The sequence below is a fragment of the Ranitomeya variabilis genome, chromosome 5 (genome assembly GCF_051348905.1).
Source record: "Ranitomeya variabilis isolate aRanVar5 chromosome 5, aRanVar5.hap1, whole genome shotgun sequence".
NCBI classification, from domain to species: domain Eukaryota; kingdom Metazoa; phylum Chordata; class Amphibia; order Anura; family Dendrobatidae; genus Ranitomeya; species Ranitomeya variabilis.
Genome location: NC_135236.1, coordinates 624,183,122 through 624,197,071, shown reverse-complemented (window position 1 = coordinate 624,197,071; position 13,950 = coordinate 624,183,122). Strand labels below are relative to the sequence as shown.

The window sequence follows — 13,950 nt, the reverse complement described above, 5'->3', positions numbered from 1 at the left end:
TGTGTGCTGCTATGTATTTAGGGCTAGTGTGTGTGTGTGTGTGTGTGTGTGTGTGTGCTGCTATGAATATAGGGCTAGTGTGTGTGTGTGTGTGTGTGTGTGTGTGTGTGTGTGTGTGTGTATCTTCTGCTGTGTATACGCATGTTATTATAGGCATTTTATACACACTGTCGTGCATGAGGGGGGCCTCGACGTATTTCCTGCACAGGGGCCCATTGCTGCTTGTGTCCGCCCCTGATCAAGCATACAGAGACAACATATACTGGACTAGTAATTTATGCATAGTTTACTGAAAGTCTAGATATGCTTTAAGAAGTACTTACCTTCCTTAATCCTGCTTTTCTGTTCACTCCAGAACTTCTGAGATGAATGTAAGCTTTACTTCCCTGTGTGTTTGTTATTTTTCGCCTTATCTGTAGAGGAGGAGCTTCACTACTTATCATGAACATAAACTGCAGCACAGATTCATTTCAGCTAAAAGTCTAGGCCTTAGATCAGGAAGAGGACAGACATTTATAGGACATTTCATAACTTTCCCAAATTCTTATGAAAAAAAATATTCCCCACAAACTGCATTGAACTACTGTACCCAATTTATTATATATTTTAGAAGTCGGTCCATTTTATACTGACTCCGACTCCACCAAAATGGGCTTGGACTCCACGACTCGGACTCCACAGCCCTGGCTGAATGGTAGTTAGGATTAGTACACTTTAATTAAATTAGTGATATATGTAAAGTAGACATTGACCGATCAATGTGTGAGATTGAAAAATGCCTGACCAACTCAAGGCTGACCAATGTGTAAAAGTAAACAGTGTCCTACAAACTTAATGCTCTGCCAGTGTCTAAAGTAAACTATTCCTGACCAACTTGCTGTTACATTTGTAATGGTGTATTTTTTCCTGAACTCAATTGAACTTTTTGGTTCAGAATGGTCACCATTTTTTTTATACATCAAAATCTTTTTCCACTAAATAATTTTATAAGACTGCCCTTATTTTTTTTTACAAAATGGTTTTACATATATCTTGCAATGGTAACCTAAAACCTTGCATTGTTCACACTTCTGTCGTGGAAGCAAAGCTGAATTTTGAGATCCTGAAAAATGCAGCAAAAGCAGCTTTTTTACTGCCAAGAGAGCAGGTTGTGCCTGCAAAAAAAAGCCACAGAAACACAACATGTGAACATAGCCTTATGCTACGTTCCCACAATGAGCTTTTGGTGTTTTTTTGATGTCGCAGATTTTCTCCAACCATTAAGTAACATAGGTTACTTGAATTTTTAAAAAATGCGCAGCACAAAAAAACTAATCAAAAACTCATAGTGGAAATGATAGCCCCAGAGTAGGTCATATTTGGTATAATCATTTAAAAAATTGAAATCAATATATATGGACTGTCTGCACAATTTGTATGTAATCACGTCCATGAGGACATGGTCACTATGCTTGAAAAAAGCCTCACAGAGCAAGGCTGAAACATCTCATGAAATCAATGAAGACTCCTCCATCTGTGGCACTGGACATATGGAGTGCTGCCTTTCTTTTACGCATTCTCTATCCATCCACATGATCATATAAGAGGAAATCAAAAAGTTACTACAATGTGTTACTTATAAGATGTGTTCCACAGCAATGATTAGTTTTTAGGAGGGGAAAGCTCAGGAGTCATTTACACGGCACCTTAGAATGTGAATACATTTAAGGGCAACTTAAAGAATTATTTGCTGGTATCAAAGCAGCAAGTACAGTTTATTCTTAAATCATGCATAAAAACCAGGCCAGCTCCATGCCCGTCCTCTTCCGTAAATTGTCCCGAGGAGAAGTTGGGCTGTGCACTTTGCTGTGAATTAGCCGGTGCATGCTCATGAAAGCCAATATGTTATCAGCACAGAAGGCACGTTAACATGCATGAACTGGAAGCCCATGTAAAATTGCTACCCAGCAGGCATCTGCCTTTCCCAGAAGAGGCGGCTGTGTACATCACTTAGCAGAATTATAATAAAATAGAAATACTCTCCCGCTGCTTAAGTGCTGCTTCAGTTTTTCTCCTTCCAACATATTGCACGACGTTAAAGTCGGAATAAAAGATTAAAAAGTCGCCATTCCACAAGAGATTGTAACGAGGGACATAAACGATATGAAATGTTCAAGGATGGAACTTTCTGGAGGATACATGGTGAGCATTTTTATAAAACTTTATGGAGAGTAATATCATTAGTGTTAGAAAAATCATAATTTTGGAGACTTTAAAATGATAAAAATGCAGTTACATTTATTAATAACTAGATCGTGGCCCGATTCTAACGTATCGGGTATTCTAGAATATGTAGGTAGTATATAGCACAGGTTATGTACTATATTGCACAGTGACGTAGTATATAACACAACCGAAGTAGTATATAACATAGCTACGTAGTATATAACAGAGCTACGTAGTATGCAACACAGCGTACGTAGTATATAGCAGAGCTACCTAGTACAGTATATAACATAGCCACGTAGTGTATTGCACAGGCTCGTAGTATATCGGTCAGCCACATAGTATATAGCAGAGCCACGTAGTATATAACATAGCCAAGTAGTATATTGTAGAGCCACGTAGTATATTACACAGCCACGTAGTTTATAACACAGTCACGTAGTGTATTGCACAGCTACATAGTGAATTGCACAGCTATGTAGTATATTGGTCAGCGATGTAGTATATTGGTCAGCGACGTAGTATATAGCAGAGCCACGTAGTATATAACATAGCCACGTAGTATATTGTAGAGCCACGTAGTATATTGCACAGCCACGTAGTATATAACACAGTCAGGTAGTGTATTGCACAGCTGCATAGTGAATTGCACAGCTATGTAGTATATTGGTCAGAGACGTAGTGTATAGCAGAGCCACGTAGTATCATAACATAGCCACGTAGTATATTGTAGAGGCACGTAATATATTGCATAGCTACGTAGTATATTGCACAGCCACGTAGTATATTGCACAGCCACGCAGTATATAACAGAGCCAGGTAGTATATTGCACAGTCGACGTAGTATATAACAGAACCGACACAGCCACATAGTATATTGCACAGCTACGTAGTATATAACACAGAGAACGTAGTATATTGGACAGTCAAGTTGTATATTGCACAGTCACGTTGTATATTGCCCAGCTACATAGTATATAGCACAGAGATGCAGTTTATAACAGAGCCCACGCAGTATGTAACACAGCCCACGTAGTATATAGCAATGTGGGCACTATATGCGTGGTTAAAAAAGACTTAAAATAAAAAATAAAACATATACTCACCTTTCGAAGGCCCCTTGAAGTCCTGGCGCCTGTGTGCGGTGCACGCTGCAGCTTCCAGTCCCAGGGTCGGTATGAGCACAGGACCTGTGATGACGTCACGGTCACATGACCGTGACGTCATGGCAGGTCCTTCTCGCATAGCATCCTTGGCACCGGAACCTGCCGCTTGCACTGCCGAGGACAGCATGCGACATCGGAAGGTGAGAATAACCTTTTTTTTTAAATTATTATTATTTGTCACATTAGATCTTTTTACGATTGATGCTGCATACGCAGCATCAATAGTAAAAAGTTGTTCACACAGTGTTAATAAACTGCGTTAACGGAGTGCGTTACACCACGGCATAACGCGGTCCGTTAATGCTGCCATTAACCCTGTGTGAGGGCTGACTGGGGGGGGGGCACTCACTGAGGGGAGGAAGGAGCGACCATTTTGCCGCTGGATTGTGCCCGTCGCTAATTGGTCATGGCTGTTTTGCCACGACCAATCAGTGACTTGGCATTTCCGTTACAGACAGACAGAAAGACGGAAGTGACCCTTAGACAATTATATAGTAGATTGTGTGTGGAATAATACATTTGGCACAACTCACTGGGCAGGTTAGGAAGCAGTCTTTTCCTTACATCATCTTATGCCTGACATTCTTTTCACCAATATTTGGAGTAAGCGAAAAAATGCACATTTTATGCATTTCTGATGTAAAGAGAAATGTAGAGAGTATAAACCACATACAGGTGCTTCTCACAAAATTAGAATATCATCAAAAAGTTAATTTATTTCAGTTCTTCAATATAAAAAGTGAAACACATATATTATATAGAGTCATTACAAACAGAGTGATCTATTTCAAGTGTTTATTTCATTTTGCATATTTTGCCTTTCTACCCAGCTAATTCTTCTATTTTCTCTGCTCTATGTAGAAACAGGAAGTCTCTTGCCCCTGCATTTATCATTCCCCTCTTCAACTCCTGACCCAGCTGCTTCCTGTACTCACACCAGGGACTTTTGCAGTGACTCATGACTCATGCAGGGACAATTGATCTCCTGATTCTACTTAGAAGGATTCAGCTAGTTAGTTTTTAATCACGTGATGTCATAGACCTAATGGAAAAGGGAAGAATTAGCTGAGTAGAAGTATAAAATGAGCAATTGTAAGTACACAGTGCTGTATAATATGATGACTACAATATATTAAGAGGATTAAAGCTTTGATGGGAGATATTCTTTTAGTACTCTACCAGAAATTCCAGTTAGCACTGAACTTTCTAGAGGTGGGATGGAGCGATTTGATGGATCACTATCTAGACTGGATTTTTATTAGCTATGATTAAGATATTTTAAGACAAACAAAATATGAGGGTAACAAACCTTATGCCACCCACAAGACGTCACGTGACTTCTACTTCTCCCAGATGTTTCTTGCTGAAAAATCCTGAAAGAAAAAAGAAAATTATTCTATATACATTTTCCTCCTCCAATATGGAAACTGTACGTGAATAACCATTCGCAAAGTCCTCGTACATGTATATTATTGACAGGACATCTTCTGTTTGCATACTGTACCTGGACCTAGAAACTATCATTGGAGGCCTCATGACTTCCCATGTAATCAACAAAGACTTGTTTTTCATATTGTAGAAACCAATGACGGGAATGAGTCTCCTTAATAATGACGCGCTAACAATTATATGCCTGTGTAGAAGGGTCAATCACAAGTTTGCATTACTGCCAGTGATCAGCTGCAATCTTGGCAGCAAAATTGTACATTCGCACTGAAGGCATCAAAACTATGAATTAACACATGTGGAATTATATACTTAACAAAAAAGGGTGAAACAACTGAAATTATGTCTTATATTCTAGGTTCTTCAAAGTAGCTACCTTTTGCTTTTGCTTTAATGACTGCTTTGCACACTCATGGCATTCTCTTGATGAGCTTCAAGAGGTAGTCACTGGGAATGGTGTTACAACAATCTTGAAGGAGTTCCCAGAGATGCTTAGCACTTGTTGTCTCTTTTGCCTTCACTCTGCGGTCTAGCTCACCCCAAACCATCTCGATTGGGTTCAGGTCTGGTGACTGTGGAGGCCAGGTCATCTGGCGTAGCACCCCATCACTCTCCTTCTTGGTCAAATAGCCCTTACACAGCCTGGAGGTGTGTTTGGGGTCATTGTCCTGTTGAAAAATAAATGATGGTCCAACTAAATGCAAACCGGATGCAATAGCATGCCGCTGCAAGATGCTGTGGTAGCCATGATGGTTCAGTATGCCTTCAATCTAATATATAAAGCTGAATGTGTGTGTGTATGTCCGGGATTGGTATCTGCACCGTCGCAGCTACAGCCACAAAATTTTGCACAGTCACACATCTGGACCCCGAGAGCGTCATAGGCTATGTTGTGAGGAAAAATTTTAACCCCGCGTGTTCCAATTCACCAAACAATTTTGCCCCTATCTACATAATGGGGGAAAAGTGAAAGGAAAAGTGTTGGAGGCAAATTGAGAGCCAGGAGATGGCATACAGGTATATACTATATACAGGGGAGATGATATACAGCTATATATTATATACAGGAGATGACATACAGGTGTATACTATATACAGGGGAGATGACATACACGTATATACTATATACAGGAGGAGATGACATACAGGTATATAGTATATACAGGGGAGAGGACATACAGGTATATACTATATACAGGGGAGATGACATACAGGTATATACTATATACAGGGGAGATGACTTACAGGTGTATCTAATATATAAAGCTGAATGTGTGTGTGTGTATGTGTGTATGTGTGTATGTGTGTGTGTATGTCCGGGATTGGCATCTGCACCGTCGCAGCTACAGCCACAAAATTTTGCACAGTCACACGTCTGGACCCTGAGAGCATCATAGGTTATATTGTGAGGCGAAATTTTAACACCGCGCATTCCAATTCACCAAACAATTTTGCCCCTATCTACATAATGGGGAAAAAGTGAAAGGAAAAGTGTTGGGAGGCAAATTGACAGCTGCCAGATGTGAACAAGGGGGACTTAAAGAGTAAGAGCGATGGCGCCAAAGAGTATATACCGTACAGTTGTTAAGGTGGGGCCCCGACATGGGATACTCACCACACACGGGGATATGAACACACACACAAAATGCGCCACACACTACCATGTGCTTGAACACATATATCACCCTCAGCACACATTTCACCACACATACTCCAACCTCGCCATATAAAAGTCAAAACACAAAAGTCGCCGCTCAAAACTCGCCACGCGCAAAACTAGGCTCACGCAAAACTCGCCACACATGCAAAACTCACCTCATGGAAAACTCGCCACACGCGGAACTTGCACACGCGGAAAAATTGCCACATGCACAAAAGTTGCAACACATGCAAAAGTTGCCTCACACAAAACTTGCACATACTCAAAACGCACCACACAAAACTTGCCACGCGCAAAACTCGCCATGCGCAAAACTTGCTGCACACAACTTGCTACACTAACCTGTCACATGCAACTCGACACACAAAAAGTTGCTACACGCATGTCGCCACGCAAAACTCATCTCACAAGTCGCTACATGCATGTAGCCACATGCAACTCAACACACACAACGTGACACATGAAACTCGCCCTAAAAACACACACAAGTCTGGTATTATCCTTCAAAAATAAAAATGTGATTAATAAGCAGACAAACTACAAGAGCAACAAATGTACCATATAGGAAATACGACTAGGGTTGAGCAAAACGGATCGGTCATTTTCATAAGTCGCCGACTTTTGGCAAAGTCGGGTTTTCATGAAACCCGACCCGATCCCAGCGTGGGATCGGCCATGCGGTGCACGATCTTCGCGCCAAAGTCGCGCTTCCTATGACGCTTAAAGCGCCATTTCTCAGCCAATGAAGGTGCACGCAGAGTGTGGGCAGCGTGATGACATAGGTCCTGGTCCCCACCATCTTAGAGAAGGGCATGGCAGTGATTGGCTTGCTTTCTGCGGCATCACAGGGGCTATAAAGGGGCGTTCCCGCCTAACGCCATGTTACTGCTGCTGATCTGAGCATAGGGAGAGGTTGCTGCCGCTTCGTCAGAAGCAGAGATAGCGTTAGGCAAATTAAGCCCCAAACCGCTTGTGCTGTAGCGATTTCCACTGTCCAACACCACCTTTTCTTTTTGGGACAGTGGAGGCTCGATTTCTGTGCAACAGCTCTGTAGGTTATAAGGCTCCCCTGATAGCTGCGTTGCTGTGTGTACGCCGCTGTGCAAACCAAATGCTTTTTTCAAAGCACAAATCCTGCTGCTCCTTCCTTTCTGCACAGCTATCTTGTTTGTTTGTCCACACTTTTGACTTTTGTGTGCAGCAGTCCTTTTTATTGCTGCCTGACATACTTTTCTGAGATAACTGTAGGGAGATAGTTATTGTAGTACAGTCCCTTTTTTTTTTTTTTTTAATATCTCTTCAAGCCACTTTTTGCCACAGAAAATATACTCTAATACAGTGGCCCAGATTTATTCACAATTCTCCCAGAAAAAAAATAAAAGTGGGAGATTAAGATTGGCAAATCTGCATTAGTGCCAGTCCTGTGTGTGGCATCTGTCTTTGTTTTTCTGCCACATAAAACCTACTGTGTAACAGTGGGCCAGATTAAATCACTTGTCTCACATATCTCCAAAAAAAATTAAAATAAAGGGAGAATAATCTTGCCAAACCTGTGCATCTGTGCGAGTGCTGTCTGTGGTATCTGTCAGTCATTTTGTGCCACAGGAACTATACCATGATATAGTGGGCCTGATTCAATCCCTTGTCTCCCATATCAAAAAAAAGAGGGACATTTCTATTGCCAGTGTGTGCATCTGCGTCACTCCTGTTACTGCCATATCTGCCAGCCTCTTTCTGCCAATCAAACTGTCTACTGTAATATAGTGGGCCTGATTTTTCACTGCATTCTCCCACACACAAAGAGGGACATTTCTATTGCCAGTGTTTTTATCTGCGTCACTCCTGTTAGTGCCATATCTGCCAGCCTCTTTCTGCCAATCAAACTGTCTAGTGTAATACAGTGGGCCTCATTTTTCACTGCATTCTCCCACACATAAAAAAAGGGAGATTTACATTCCCAACAAGTTCACACACACCTTGTACCTGGTGTTACAGGACCACATAACGGTTGTTAGTTTGGTAACATTTTTCCAAGAATGAGGAAGTCTGGTGGAAGAGGTCGTGGCCGTGGGCGGTCATTGGCAGCTGGTAATGATGGTAGTGGTGGTGGTCGTGGAGCATCAGGTGGTCGTGGGAAAAGCAGTATAGCCCCTAAGTCTTTCTGGGAGTAGGAAAACCGCTTTTGAAGCCGGAGCAGCAGGAACAAGTATTGGCTTTCATTGCTGACTCTGCCTCTAGCTCTTTCGCCTCCTCCTCGGAAAGTGCCAAATCAGAGCAGTGCGTCGTCAGTGGATGCTCCCAATCAGGAACAAGTCACTTCCTTGTGTCCTTCACCCAGAACAACAGTGAAGGATGCATCAGGCGACACAACTGGTTACTCCATGGAGCTCTTTACACATACCATGCCTCGGTTAGAAAGGGAAATTGTTAACAGGCCATGCCCATTACAAGATGAATCGGACATGGAGTGCACAGATGCACAGCCACATTATTATGCTGTTCCTTTGACTCAGATCAGAACATTGCCCTCACAGTGTACTGATCCAGAATCTGACCCCGATGAGACTATGGAGCCCCGTCACGAACGCTATAGCACCGGCTTACACGGTGACCCAGAGGAAGGTGCACAGAACATAGAAGAGGAGGTCATAGATGACCCAGTTGTTGACCCCGATTGGCAGCCATTGGGGGAACAGGGTGCAGTAGCTCTGAAGTAGAGGAGCCGTATGCAGAACCATCAGCGGTCTTTGAACCTTCCCCAGCATCACCTAATCATCGACGTTGCAACAAGGTGGAACTCCACACTGCACATGCTTCATAGACTGTGCGAACAGAGGCGTGCTGTTATGTATTTGTGGGAGGATACACATACACGAGCAGGCAGTTGGATGGCAGACATGGAGTTTTCAGCTGTGCAGTGGTCGAAGCTCCAAGACCTGTGTCAAGTCCTTCAGTGTTTTGAGGAATGCACACGGCTGGTTAGTGCAGACAACGCCGTAATAAGCATGAGCATCCCCCTAATGCGTCTGCTGATGCAAAGTTTGACGCACATAAAGGAACAGGCGTCTGCAGCCGAGGAGGAGGGAAGCCTTGATGACAGTCAGCCATTGTCTGCTCAGGGAAGTCTACAGGACGAGGTGGCGGGCGAAGAGGAGGAGGACGAGGAGGATGATGGGGATGACTATTTTTTGGATGAGGAAGCTTCTCAGGGGGCAATAGAAACTGCTGGCAGTGCAAGGCCGGGTTCAGGGTTTTTGAGGGAGACAAGTGACGTTGATTTGCCAGAAAGTGCTCATCAACCCAGTATATGCACTGACTTGACTGGAACATTGGCCCACATGGCGGATTATGCCTTGCGTATCCTCAAAAGGGACCCACGCATTATAAAAATGATGACAGATGACGATTACTGGTTGGCCTGCCTGCTTGATCCTCGCTATAAAGGCAAATTGCAAAATATCATGCCACATGAGAACCTCGAACAGATATTGGCAACCAAACAAGCTACTCTTGTAGACCGTTTGATTCAGGCATTCCCAGCACACAGCACCGGTGATGGTTCTCACACGAGCTGCAGGGGGCAACAGGGCAGAGGTGTTAGAGGTGCACAGATCAGAAGTGGCGTAGGACAGAGCGGTTTTCTGACCAGGTTGTGGAGTGATTTCGCAATGACCGCAGACATGACAGGTACAGCAGCATCCATTCAAAGTGACAGGAGACAACATTTGTCCAGTATGGTTACTAACTATTTTTCATCCATTACCGATGTTCTCCCTCAACCGTCATTCCCCTTTGATTACTGGGCATCCAAAATAGACACCTGGCCTGAATTGGCTGAATATGTATTGCAGGAGCTTGCTTGCCCAGCTGCTAGTGTGCTATCAGAAAGAGTATTCAGTGCTCCTGGTTCAATACTGACCGAAAAAAGGACTCGTCTGGCTACCCAAAATGTTGATGATCTAACCTTCATTAAAATGAACCACTCATGGATTTCAAATTATTTTGCCCCACCTTTCCCGGCTGACACCTAGCTTTCCTGTAAAAAGGTCTTGCTTTGGGACTGGTGTTACTGACTGTTCCAATCTCTTAATTTGCAGCTGCTGTTTGTCCAGCATACGACATGTTTACACCTCCCTAAATGGCCTAACTCCCCCCACGGGGCCGTGGTCTCGCCACTTGTCGCAAACACCCGTCAGAGTGCCGTTTGTCTGAAGAGGTGGGTGTGCCCACTTTTGGTCGACGGCACTGGCACTGGGTCCCTCATAGTACAATGAAGTGTCTCTGGCGGTGGTGGCCCGCACCCAACGTCAGACACACCGTTGTAACATGAGGAGCCCTGGGCTTGTACCGCCGGCCAGGAGAGAGTGTCCCCCCCCCAAGGTCAAACAGTGCTCTACCACTTGCAAAATTATCTGTCGCTGCTCCACCGTTTAGTCTATGCGCTGAAATCCTTCCATGCCTGGCACAGACAATAACAATTTGTTGACATGTATGATGCTAGTTAAAATAGTCAGGGGCCCTGTCCTACATTTACACCAGTAAATACTTTGCGCCAAATTACAATGTCTGAAAGTCAGCATAGGAGCACACCCCTGTACCTAAGTATGACACCCTTTTTTTTTTTTTTGGTTTTGTTTTTGTTTGGGATACATTACCATCAATTTAGGTTTTGGGACTCGGAGTACTTACTGTGTCAGACACTCCTTCCATTTGTACTCCACTGACCACACCAATGCTGCCTGTGTACCCCTGCCACCTAATGGAAGCTGCATAGAGCCTATTTTATTATTTTAGGCCTAGGAAGTCTGTCTGCGGTCCCTCCTTCCAATTGTCCTCCACTGACCACACCAATGCTGCCTGTGTATTCCTGTAGCCAAATTTAAGCTGCATAGAGCCTATTTTAATATCTTGGGCCTAGGAAGTCTGTCTGCGGTCCCTCCTTCCAATTGTCCTCCACTGACCACACCAATGCTGCCTGTGTACCCCTGTAGCCAAATTTAAGCTGCATAGAGCCTATTTTAATATTTTGGGCCTAGGAAGTCTGTCTGCGGTCCCTCCTTCCAATTGTCCTCCACTGACCACACCAATGCTGCCTGTGTACCCCTGAAACTAATTTAAAAATGCATAGAGCCAACTTTTTAAGTTAATACATACTACCTTTGTCTGTCTGCGGCGCCACTCAATCACGCTGTCCTCCACTGAAAAAGCTGAACTTCAACCTTCAGGCTCTCATTAAGTATTTTTTAATGTCACACTGCAGTTGGCCTACTACTTTGGTTGGGGCCTAGTAACGGTGTGTGCCGCTCCCTGGTGCTGTCCTCCACTGTATAAAGCTGAGCTTCAGTCTTTAGGCCTATAGTAGCAGATATTAAACTGCATTTGGCCTTCAACTTTGGTTGGGCCCTACTAACGGTGTGTGCCGCTCCCTGGTGTTGTCCTCCACTGTATAAAGCTGAGCTTCAGTCTTTAGGCTTTCGGCCTATAGTAAACTAGGGAACATGGAGTACAAAAACACCAGCGAATTTGAAAAGGTAAAAACAATAATTTTATTATTACATTTAAAACATACAAAAATGACCCAATCAAAGTGAATAATACAGAAAAGAGGAAAAATACTAGGAACCTACTAGCACAGCAGGCTAAATGGACCAGTAATGCAATATATGTAAGGGCAGGTGCAGCAAAGCCAAATGCTTAAGGGGCCACAGCAGGAGGACCTAGGACACTTGTATTCATGGGTGAGTGACGGCTTCCTATCGATAGGTATAGGGGGTTTGGGGATTTTATACTGTTGGTAGCATCCATAGAGGTTTATGCGCAGAGCCTGGATGTTTTACCTATTTATTTCTCCTCCCCCCACATTTGGCTTTGCTGCACCTGCCCTTACATATATTGCATTACTGGTCCATTTAGCCTGCTGTGCTAGTAGATTCCTAGTATTTTTCCTCTTTTCTGTATTATTCACTTTGATTGGGTCATTTTTGTATGTTTTAAATGTAATAATAAAATTATGGTTTTTACCTTTTCAAATTCGCTGGTATTTTTGTACTCCATGTTCTCTAGTTTTTGATATATTCTAGGAGTAGTACACCTATGACTATTGTGGTTTCATTTATGTACTCACGGAGAGAGCAGGGCTTTGGCCCCTCTCAGTCTGGATATTTTGTTATATTTGTTGTGATTTTCGTTCTAAATTCGGCCTATAGTAGCAGATATTAAACTGCATTTGGCCTTCAACTTTGGTTGGGCCCTACTAACGGTGTGTGCCGCTCCCTGGTGTTGTCCTCCACTGTATAAAGATGAGCTTCAGTCTTTAGGCTTTCGGCCTATAGTAGCAGATATTAAACTGCATTTCGCCTTCAACTTTGGTTGGGCCCTACTAACGGTGTGTGCCGCTCCCTGGTGTTGTCCTCCACTGTATAAAGCTGAGCTACAGTCTTTAGGCTTTCGGCCTATAGTAGCAGATATTAAACTGCATTTGGCCTTCAACTTTGGTTGGGCCCTACTAACTGTGTGTGCCGCTCCCTGGTGTTGTCCTCCACTGTATAAATATGAGATTCAGTCTTTAGGCTTTCGGCCTATAGTAGCAGATATTAAACTGCACTTGGCCTTCAACTTTGGTTGGGCCCTACTAACGGTGTGTGCCGCTCCCTGGTGCTGTCCTCCACTGTATAAAGCTGAGCTTCAGTCTTTAGGCCTATAGTAGCAGATATTAAACTGCATTTGGCCTTCAACTTTGGTTGGGCCCTACTAACGGTGTGTGCCGCTCCCTGGTGTTGTCCTCCACTGTACAAAACTGAGCTTCAGTCTTTAGGCTTTCGGCCTACAGTAGCAGATATTAAACTGCATTTGGCCTTCAACTTTGGTTGGGCCCTACTAACGGTGTGTGCCGCTCCCTGGTGTTGTCCTCCACTGTATAAAGCTGAGCTTCAGTCTTTAGGCTTTCGGCCTATAGTAGCAGATATTAAACTGCATTTGGCCTTCAACTTTGGTTGGGCCCTACTAACGGTGTGTGCCGCTCCCTGGTGTTGTCCTCCACTGTATAAAGCTGAGCTTCAGTCTTTAGGCTTTTGGCCTATAGTAGCAGATATTAAACTGCATTTGGCCTTCAACTTTGGTTGGGCCCTACTAATGGTGTGTGCCGCTCCCTGGTGTTGTCCTCCACTGTATAAAGCTGAGCTTCAGTCTTTAGGCTTTCGGCCTATAGTAGCAGATATTAAACTGCATTTGGCCTACTAGTGTGGTTGGGCCCTTAAAACGGTGTCTGCTGCTCCTGGGTTTGCTACTCCACTGAACAAAGCAATGCCGCCTGTTTAGTCCTGTTACCAATTTTGAACTGCATTTAGCCTACTTTATTCTTTGGCCCTATATCTGTGTTTCCTCCTCATCCTGCCCATTGCCCAGCCACTGCTAGATGAGTCTGCTGGTACATTGACCCAGACCACTACATTCCCCTTGCACTCTACACAGCCA

General features: G+C 43.7%; 1 protein-coding gene across 3 annotated transcripts in view; it reads right to left on the bottom strand.

Moving 5' to 3' along the window:
- The window catches only part of ATP10B (ATPase phospholipid transporting 10B (putative)), a 517,664-nt gene that overhangs the window by 335,678 nt on the left and 168,036 nt on the right, over window positions 1-13,950 (bottom strand). For 2 of the 3 annotated variants that reach the window (XM_077266119.1, XM_077266120.1), the window contains exon 2: window positions 4,681-4,744. The exons of the other annotated variant lie outside the window; for it this stretch is intronic. The gene's annotated coding sequence lies outside the window, so the exon portion shown is untranslated. The remainder of the gene's footprint in view (window positions 1-4,680; window positions 4,745-13,950) is intronic. 3 annotated transcript variants of the gene reach the window in all.